Genomic DNA, 9,315 nt, shown 5'->3' with positions numbered 1-9,315 from the left:
GTGTTGGTGTTGCATTTTTAACATTTGTTGTTGGTGTAATCTGTTGAGATGACTTTGGTGGTGGTGGTGGTGGTGGTGGTGGTGGCTGATGGCTAGGGTGGAGTGGCGATGTGGTTGTTGCTGCAGACATTGTTAGTTTGTGTACATGTACTTTACGTATATGTATCAGGAGAAAGTAGGTTACAGTGGTAATGATTAAATATGTGATTAGAATTGGCGCATCAATATTCGTATGTGAGTGTTTGTGTGTACGTGGAAGAATTGTCGTGGTCCCATGTGGTCTAGTGGCTAGGATACCTGGCTTTCACCCAGGAGGCCCGGGTTCGATTCCCGGCATGGGAATATACTTTTGTCGTTTTTCCCATATGTTCTACGTTACCATCAGTGCAGGGAATGTGTTAGCTGCATGTGTGTATGGGTTGGGGTGTTGTGTTATGTAGTATTTTGAACAAAGAATCATGGAAACGTGACGCGCAGCTCCTAACAACAAAACACAAGTGCATTGTAGCTCCTCGCCTCCTATCCACCCTTCACACATCCATTCATTCTGTTCTCACCCTTCCATCATGCATTCTCCCACTCACTCACTCCAGACTCCAGGCATCCACGCACTCACTCAACACTCACCCTCCCTCTCTTGTTACTCATTTATCACTCCTTTACTCCTTTTCCACTCATCCCTCACATATCCACCTCACTCACTTGCTATACCCATCTCCCATTCAACTCCCATCTCTCTCTCTCTCTCTCTCTCTCTCTCTCTCTCTCTCTCTCTCTCTCTCTCTCTCTCTCTCTCTCTCTCTCTCTCTCTCTCTCTCTCTCTCTCTCTCTCTCTCTCTCTCTCTCTCTCTCTCTCTCTCTCTCTCTCTCTCTCTCTCTCTCTCTCTCTCTCTCTCTCTCTTTTTTTTTTTTTATTTAAACATAATTTATACAGAAGAACATGTACCCAAAGGCGCACTGTCGTGTGCTACCTATTCTAAGGGTACTACAATCTATTTCTCTACAATATTTACAAGACTTAAAAATAGATAATATACAAGATGGTCAGCATGTAAATGGAGCACTGTTCTTTTCACTTCACTAGCACTATTCACGCACTGCACTACACTGAGTGTCACGTCACAAAGAGTGTCAGAGGAGTTGGCAGTGTCTGTCTCCACTTATGTGCCATCAGTTTGACACTGTGTGTGTTCATCTCCTGGACGTGAGGCACCGCGGCCGTGAACAAGTTCCACATCCTGGAGACGCGTCCTGCGAAGGTGCGTTGATGCTGACACCCGTGGGATCGCGGCACCTCTACGGCGTCACCACCATTGAGCACCGTTCTCGTGCTCCGTGCGGTGACTCTCAGAGGATGACGCAGCCCTGCCAGATGTGGCACTCTTTGCACCTGTGCCTTATGGAACACTACGATCGCCGCCACATCTCTGCGGTGTTCCAGTGAATCAAGGGACGCTCAGGCTCTGGGTGAGGTGGTATTGCAGCATCTACTAGCCGTATGGCGCGGCGTTGGATGCTGTCCAGTCTCCTTCTGTGTGTGGCGGCACAGGACATCCAGGAGAGCTGCGTACTCAAGGTGGGGCCGCACCTGTGCCTTGTACAGCAGCAGTCTCCCCTTCCTGTCGAGGAAACTGGCGATCCTTCTGAGAGCGGAGATCCTGTGAGAGGCTTTCTTGGCAATGGTTTTGACATGGCTGTCAAACCTCAGCCCTCGATCCACCTCCACTCCAAGTATCTTGACGTCATCTTGGGTGGGAGAGCAGCAGCGCCAAAGACAACTTTCCTGCCATTGCTGCCATGGCGGCTGGGGACCGAGACAACCATTGCCTGTGTCTTCTCCGGCGCGAATGTCACTTGCCAGCGAGCACCCCACTCCTTTATCACTCGTAGCTGCTGATTGATGGCCTCAGCAGCCCGCCCACTGTCCTGGCGTGGATAGGTATAGGAGAGGGTGCAGTCATCAGCATAGGCCTTGACTCCTGGCAGTAGCTGGAGAAGATCATCCACGTAGATATTCCACAGGAGTGGGCCAAGAATTGAACCCTGTGGCACTGATGCCTCCACAGGCAGGGACTCAGATGTTTGCCCGTTGACAACCACCTTGAGGCTTCTGTCCTGCAGGTAATTTCCCAGGAGTCGTAGCAAGCCACCCTGGATGCCTTTAGCACGAAGCTTTTCTAGTAATCCGTTGTGCCATACTTTATCAAAAGCTCCAGCTATGTCCAAAGCAACCACTATAGTGTCCTTGCCGTCGTCGAGGGCGTCCTGCCACTGCCTGGTGAGAAGCATCATTAGGTCGGAGGTTGACCTTCCAGGTCTGAACCCAAACTGTTGGTCTGAGAGGAGGGCATTGTCCTTGAGATGGCTACACACCACCTCTGCCACGACCCTCTCAAACACTTTACCCACCACTGACAACAGGGATATGGGTCTGTAGTTTTTTGGGTCCGTCCTGGAGCTTTTTGTGTGCAGGAACTACTCGAGCCTCCTTCCACACTGAAGGCCAGACGTTTTCCCGTACACAAGTTGTGAACTTGGGTGAGAGGGGCAGCCAGTTCCTGGGAGCATCGCTTCAGCAGGTGCGGGCTGATGTCATCAGGGCCGGTGGCTTTCTGTGTGTCCAGCCCCGCAATAATCGCTTCACCTGCTGATGCGTCACCTCCACCATGGTGACAGTCTTCTCACATTGCTGGACCAGCTGAGGCGGTGGCTGCTGTGGATTCCCCACCTTCATTTTCCAGCAAACAAGGAAGCCAGCAACTGTGCCCTCTCCTTACTGCTGGTGGCGACAGTACCGTCCTGCTTGCTGAGGGAGGGATGGATTCTTGGTGGCCAGTTCCTGTTTGTCCTTAACAAGGGACCACCAAGTTTTGTTTCCTACGCCAGTGCCACACAGTTTCCGGCGCAGGCTTTCCTCCCACTTTTTTAAGGCCCACTTGCTGGTTACCACCATCCTCCTGCATGCAGCCCTATGCAAGTCCTTGTTGCGCCGAGTCGGGTTCCTCTTGTAGCGGAGCCAGGCAGCATACTTTGCCTCAGCAGCAACACGGCAACGGTAGCCAAACCATGGCTGATCCGTCGGTCTGGTGGTGTATTCCTGTGTGGGACGTGGCGTCTCTGGAGGGCGAGAAGGTGAGAGGTGAGTGCAAGTGCTTCACTCTCTGCTCCTCCCTGTAGCAGAGTGGCCCATGGGGTGTGGGTCAGGTCGCGGCGCAGGAAGCCCAGTCTGCTTTGTTCCACAGCCAGATGGTGCGGGTGGTGGCCTCGTCCTGAGCCACGCCCACTTCCAGCTGTGTCAGTACAGCGTGATGATCAGAGCTGCCCACGAGCCCCAGCTGATGACACTGAAGCTTGTCCTCCTGGTAGTCTGAGATGACAGGGTCTAATGTCCCTCCTCGTTCATGTGTGGGGAAGGTGACATGATCTGTCAGACCCTGCACCTCAGGAGATTCTCGTAGGCGTCTCTTTCCAGGTGGTGATTGAGATCCCCCACAATCAGCACGTGGCTGCAGCTGTGTGCCATCATCAGGTTGTCTAAAGTCTCAGTCAGGTACAGGAGTGAGTCAGGCCCTTGTCGCGGGGGGCGATACAGGGCACACAGTAGGAGGGCTGAGCGGTCTGCCAGCGTTACTCGGAAGTACATCATCTCCATCAGTGGAGGCGTGTCTATGTCGAGTAGCTGGGCCTGCATTCCTTCCTTGAAGCAGACAGCCACTCCACCTCCTGTTCGCTCCTGTCGGTCCCTCCTCACCCAGTGGGTGAAGCCCTGCATCCTGCCATACGTGGGCTCCACCTCACTGTTCAGCCATGTCTCTGTCACCACAACAACGTCTGCATTGTGTCGTTGCACACAGTTGTGGTATAAGTCTGCAAGGTTAGTCCGGAGACCACGGACGTTGCTAGAGACGACCTTTAGTTGGCGGCGGGGCAAGCTGGCTGTACCATGGTGAGGGATGGTAGTGAGCGAGGCCTGCTAGTCCGAGGTGGTGGTTAGGGTCCGCGGCCGACTGCTGGTACTGGTGAAGAGGGTGGTCCACTGCCGCCCCTGGCTCTGATTCCAGATACCAGGCTGAGGAAGGAGTGGGCGAGGTTGTGGTAAGGACTGAAATGAAGTGAGGTGGTGGGCGGGCTGAGGCGCTGCAGGTGGGAAGGGTGTGGCTGTGTGTCTTTCCACCGTAAGGAGCCGCTGTGTGAGACGCTCCTGACGTAAATCGTCAGTTCTGGCGTGGCAAGTAGCAGAAGTGTGTCCTTTCCGTGAGCAGTACTCACACACTTTTGCCTTGGCTCGCTTTTGTGTCTGCTTGGTGGCCTGGTGAGTCCTCAGTCCTTCGCTGGACACCTTCCTCGCGTCCTGCTGCACTTCCCTCTTAGTTTTCTTTTTTCTCCAATCTCCTGAAGTGGTCTGAGGAGAGGTTCGTGGGCGAACAGAGGCACCGCGATCTACTCCGTTCGCTGTGTTTATGGAGGAAGAGTCCCTGCTGCTCTGTGTGGCGGTAGACGTGGTAGTGAGTACCGAGCAGTCACTCTGTGTGGCAGAAGGGTGACAGTGGACGCTGGGGAGGTGTCACAGTCGCTCTGTGTGGCGGTGGAAGCAGTGGAGGTAGGCGGAGCGGTCGTTGTTTCCCGGGCAGGCGAAGGGAAGGTGGAAGTTGAGAAAACAGCTGAGTGGCGGAGCTGTTGCGGTTTATCCGAGCTCCACCACGTCCTCCACCTCTCAGAGTCCTGACAAACCACCTCCCAGTGTTCGTCAATTGACTCTGCGTGGGCGCTGACTGCCTGAGCGTGTGGCTACTTGCGTCTGGCGCTGTTTTGACGCTATCAGCCTGTCTGCTACTCTGAGAGCCGCAGCAAACACGTCTCTGTGTTGTATGATCAAGTCTCGGTCGTCCTGGAGGACTTAATCACACAGTTTTGTTGAGAGGCTTCCTCAGTGAGCTTCTCAACTAGTGAAACTAGCTCTCCTCTCTCCAAGCCCTCCCACTGACTCTCCCCACTGTCGTCCGGTAGTGGCGTTGGGGGTGTATCAGTCTCCTCGATGATGTAGGTGACGGGGTCCGGGATGTTTGCTTGGAGTCGTAGCTGCTCCGTGTAGCTACACTTGAAGACTGGCGTATCCCCAAGGCAGCTGTTGTGACAAAGGTTACGGCAGGTTTCCTCGTCACAGCTCACGTGTTGAGTCTTAAGTGTTGCTTTGCCACAAACGCAACACCAATTCTGTGGCTGGTAGCCAGGCAAGTCTCGCCTGGCTATGGGGCGATGGGCGGGGCTAGACATTGAGGAGAGGATAAGTGATTCCTGGGGTGTGGAGCCAGGTGTGGGGGCGACAACGAGTGTTGGTTCTAAACGACACGTGCGACACTAACACACTCGTGAACACAGACACTGAACACTGGCACAGAACACAAAGCACTTCCCCACAGGCGCACAAAAAACACACGACACTAACTACCTCTCCCACAAGTCAAGCCAAACCAGCCACGGAGAGAGATACAGGTTGTTTAAAAACTACCTTGGAGATTTGGCAACTGTGTGCTGCCTTAGGCCTCGCGTCAGGTCAGGCCCGGGTCTCGGTCACTGCACGGGTACAAACACTCTTTTCAAGTGATTTTTCAACACTATTGCAAGGCTTAGCACACCTTACACTTTTACATGGACACCAGGACACTTAGCACTTCAAGCACTGAAATTTTCACAACACTGCACTTTGTTAAACCACTGTAACACCACGAAAAACACGGAGCTACCACGTGCGTGACCTCTCTCTCTCTCTCTCTCTCTCTCTCTCTCTCTCTCTCTCTCTCTCTCTCTCTCTCTCTCTCTCTCTCTCTCTCTCTTGAGTGTATGTATGTTTGCATGTACGAGTATGTTTATGAGTATGTATGTATGTCCCTACTCAGTCTTACCTTGTTGTATTTTAGGAGACATGAGTGAAGTTTATTGTGCTCTGCTTTTTCTATTGTCTATATCAAGGTTTCTCAAGCGGGGTTTCCCGGAACCCTACGATTCCGCAAAAGGTCCCTAAGGGTTCCGCATGAACAATTAAGATAAGCTAATGCACTTTTGACTTTTTATTTAATTTCATATACGTAATCTAACTAAACGCTCACAATATATTATTGGTTATTGTAATATTATAATATATTATTTTTCTTTATACTACTTATTCAAAAAATTTGTATTATGATGTTTGTCACGTGAAATACAATGAAAATGAAATGAGAAATATGTGGTATATAATTTTGTATTGAGACATGTTATTTATTTTAAGGCTTACGCAAAGGTTAAAAGGTTGAGAAAAGTTGGTCTATATACTTATATGTATGTATGAATATATGTAGTATAAAGAAGCATAATTGATAATATGTAAAGTTGTTAAGGAAGATAACGGGTGGAAATATGTAAGTACGTTTCATATAGGAACCGCCACATTTAGAGAGAGAGAGAGAGAGAGAGAGAGAGAGTGATAATTCATCTCTACTGTCTGTTTGATTCCATAACATTCCAGTTCACCTGGCTTTTCACCACACATTCACACCCCCCACTCCAACACACACACACACACACACACACACACCTGCCTCTTTTCTCCACCTGACACACTGGCAAGGCGTCCTTGTGTCCTGGTGCCGCGCGTCTCATCACTCACCTGGGAGACAAATGGCGTCACTCCCTCACCTGTAGATCTGAGCCACCAATTAACGAAGAGGCAAAGAAGCAGCTCGTAGAAAGAAAAAAAACTGGTGATGAGGAAGTTTATTCTCAACACCTTCTATTATTCTTCTTCCCGAGTTATAAATCAGTGCCTGTTTAAGTCTTTATCTGCTATTTGGTGTATCTTTCCTCCTCTTACATGGATTGGTAAATGGATGGATAGGTAAATAGAGTCTTTCACTGGTCAGAATTACGACATAGAAAACCCAAGTACCTAGAATGAAAACTAGAATACATCAAACATACAAGCGCACATCAAACATACAACTCTCTTATAGACAAATTAACAGCAAAACACAGCAATGCACTTTTTTATACTACATCCTTTACCTCACTTCCCTTTCCATCCTTCCCTTCCGCGTCACCTCTTCCTTCACCATTCCTTTCCTTCACTAGGGTACGTAATATCTCCTCTTTTCTCTCTTTTCCATCTTTTCCCTCCTTTTCCCCTCACCCTTCCTTCCTCTCAACCTGTAGTGCTTCCCCTCGCCCGTTACTCTTTCCCCTTGTCTCCTTTCTCTTCTCTCTCTGTGTTCTATTCCCCTTTAGTCCCCTTTCCCCTCAGCAGTGCCTCCCCTCATCCCTTCCCGTCCCTTTCCTGTCTCTCTCTCTCTCTCTCTCTCTCTCTCTCTCTCTCTCTCTCTCTCTCTCTCTCTCTCTCTCTCTCTCTCTCGCTCTCGCTCTTGCTCTGTCCTTCATCCCGCCGTGCCCTTGCTCCTCCCGCCTCGATGTAGGGATGTAGAGGAGCGGGAAGCGGGAGGGAGGCGTATAGACTGGACATGGTGTGGAGGAGGGCGATGGTGAACCGATGATGTCAATGCAGATGAGAGAGAGAGAGAGAGAGAGAGAGAGAGAGAGAGAGAGAGAGAGAGAGAGAGAGAGAGAGAGAGAGCAGAGTGGGGAAATATGATATGGAAGTATAGAAAATAAAAGCGTTTTCCTTGATTTTATTAGGAAAAGTCTGATCTTCTTTTTACCTTTGTATTTTCATGTAAGTCTTCATTCTTCGTCTCCGTGAATTGGTGAACTGTTACACTGCTGGTGATACTATTACAAAATGTGTGTTATTTAGTTGGCAGACGAATACCTCCCTTCCCATCCTTCCCTTCCACGTCCCCTCTCCCCTCTCCATTCCTTTCCTTCACTAGAGTACGTAATCTCTTCTCTTTTCTCTCTATTCCAGCTTGTTTTCCCCCTTTCCCCTCACCCCTTCCTTTCTCTTATCATGTAGTGCTTCCCCTCGCCCTTTACTCTTTCCCATACCTACAGACAGAAAGACAGATAGACAGTAGCCTTTTTTTTATTTTCTTTGTCTTAAGTTGCAAACCTCTTCCTCCCACTCATTCATACTACAAACTTCAATTTTTTTCAGATTTCTTCTCCCTTGCGTCTTGATTTCTGCAACTAATCTATTTAATATACATATAGTTTTTACAAATGTGTTTATTATCCCTAAGATGTGACTAACTTACAGACCAACACACACACACACACACACACACACACACACACACACACACACACACACACACACACACACACACACACACACACACACACACACGAGGCATGTAGCTTGACCTCTGTATCCATAAAGGCCACTCACTCCACCGACGCACGTACACATACCCACACACACGTCCGGTTCAGTGATCTGTGGCGCCGCCCGTGTGTTCCTAATGGCAGAACACCGCACCTGTGTAAGTGACCGATACTGGCACTGCGCAGGCCGTGATTGGCACCAGGAAGCACAATGGACACTGAATACTTGACGTGCTGATATATTTACCTAGTGATATTAGTATATAAACACTGAAGTAATCTTTGTTAGTGACCGATACCAGGTTTGCGTGGGTCTGGCAGCCTTAAATAACGTCTTGATAGTGTGTTATGTAACTAGAGACGTTGGAACTCAAGTACGTAGTTACCTGGTGTGTGTATTGACGTACCTGCACTACTGAGCCATTTCTCTTTCTTTTTTACCAGTTCTAGCCTCGACAAAACAGTGTGGTGAAGAAAGACGGATGGTTGGAGGATTAATGATATGAGAAGTAAGGAAGAAAGAGGATGGGGACACGTAGGGATTGGATAAGGAGGAGGAGAAACAGGAGGAAGAGGATGGACTTGGAAAGATTCGATATGGAGGAGGAAGAGGAGACATGGGGGAGCTGAAGAGGGAGGAAGAAAGAAAGGGACATGAAAGGACTAGAGGAGGAAGACGGGTCATGGAAGGACTAGTGGAGAAGGAGCAGGAGGGAAAGAGAAAGAAGGAGGGATCTTAGAAGCACTGGAGGAAAAGGAAAAGGAGGAGAAGCCACAGCAGAAGGAGATGGAACTAAGAGATGGTGAAAATGGGGCGTTGGGGTGTATAATACATGGGACTGAAAGAAAAAGAAAGTACGACAGCGGAAGGAAATGGTGAAAGGACACTAAGGGGCTAAGGAGGCATGAAGAAGAGGTGCTGAGGGCTAGAGGCGGGTGGAGAAGCAGTGTTTGTGGGGGGTTGGGGTGGTGGGGAGTGGGCATTTGGCGGGGGCTGGTAGTAGAGACGGTGGTGGTGATAATTAGAGTCGGAGAGGTGGAGGCAGCGAGAGGAGACACCAT

At 49.8% G+C, this 9,315-nt stretch overlaps 1 non-coding gene across 1 annotated transcript; it reads left to right on the top strand.

Moving 5' to 3' along the window:
• Positions 1–270: 270 nt before the first annotated feature.
• Trnae-uuc lies at positions 271–342 on the top strand. Its single transcript has one exon. It is a non-coding gene; the product is annotated as a tRNA-Glu (tRNA).
• Positions 343–9,315: the final 8,973 nt, after the last annotated feature.

Source organism: Portunus trituberculatus, chromosome 38, assembly GCF_017591435.1.
Source record: "Portunus trituberculatus isolate SZX2019 chromosome 38, ASM1759143v1, whole genome shotgun sequence".
Taxonomy (NCBI): domain Eukaryota; kingdom Metazoa; phylum Arthropoda; class Malacostraca; order Decapoda; family Portunidae; genus Portunus; species Portunus trituberculatus.
Note: the sequence above shows the minus strand (reverse complement) of the source record. Positions and strands in the feature narration are given on the sequence as shown.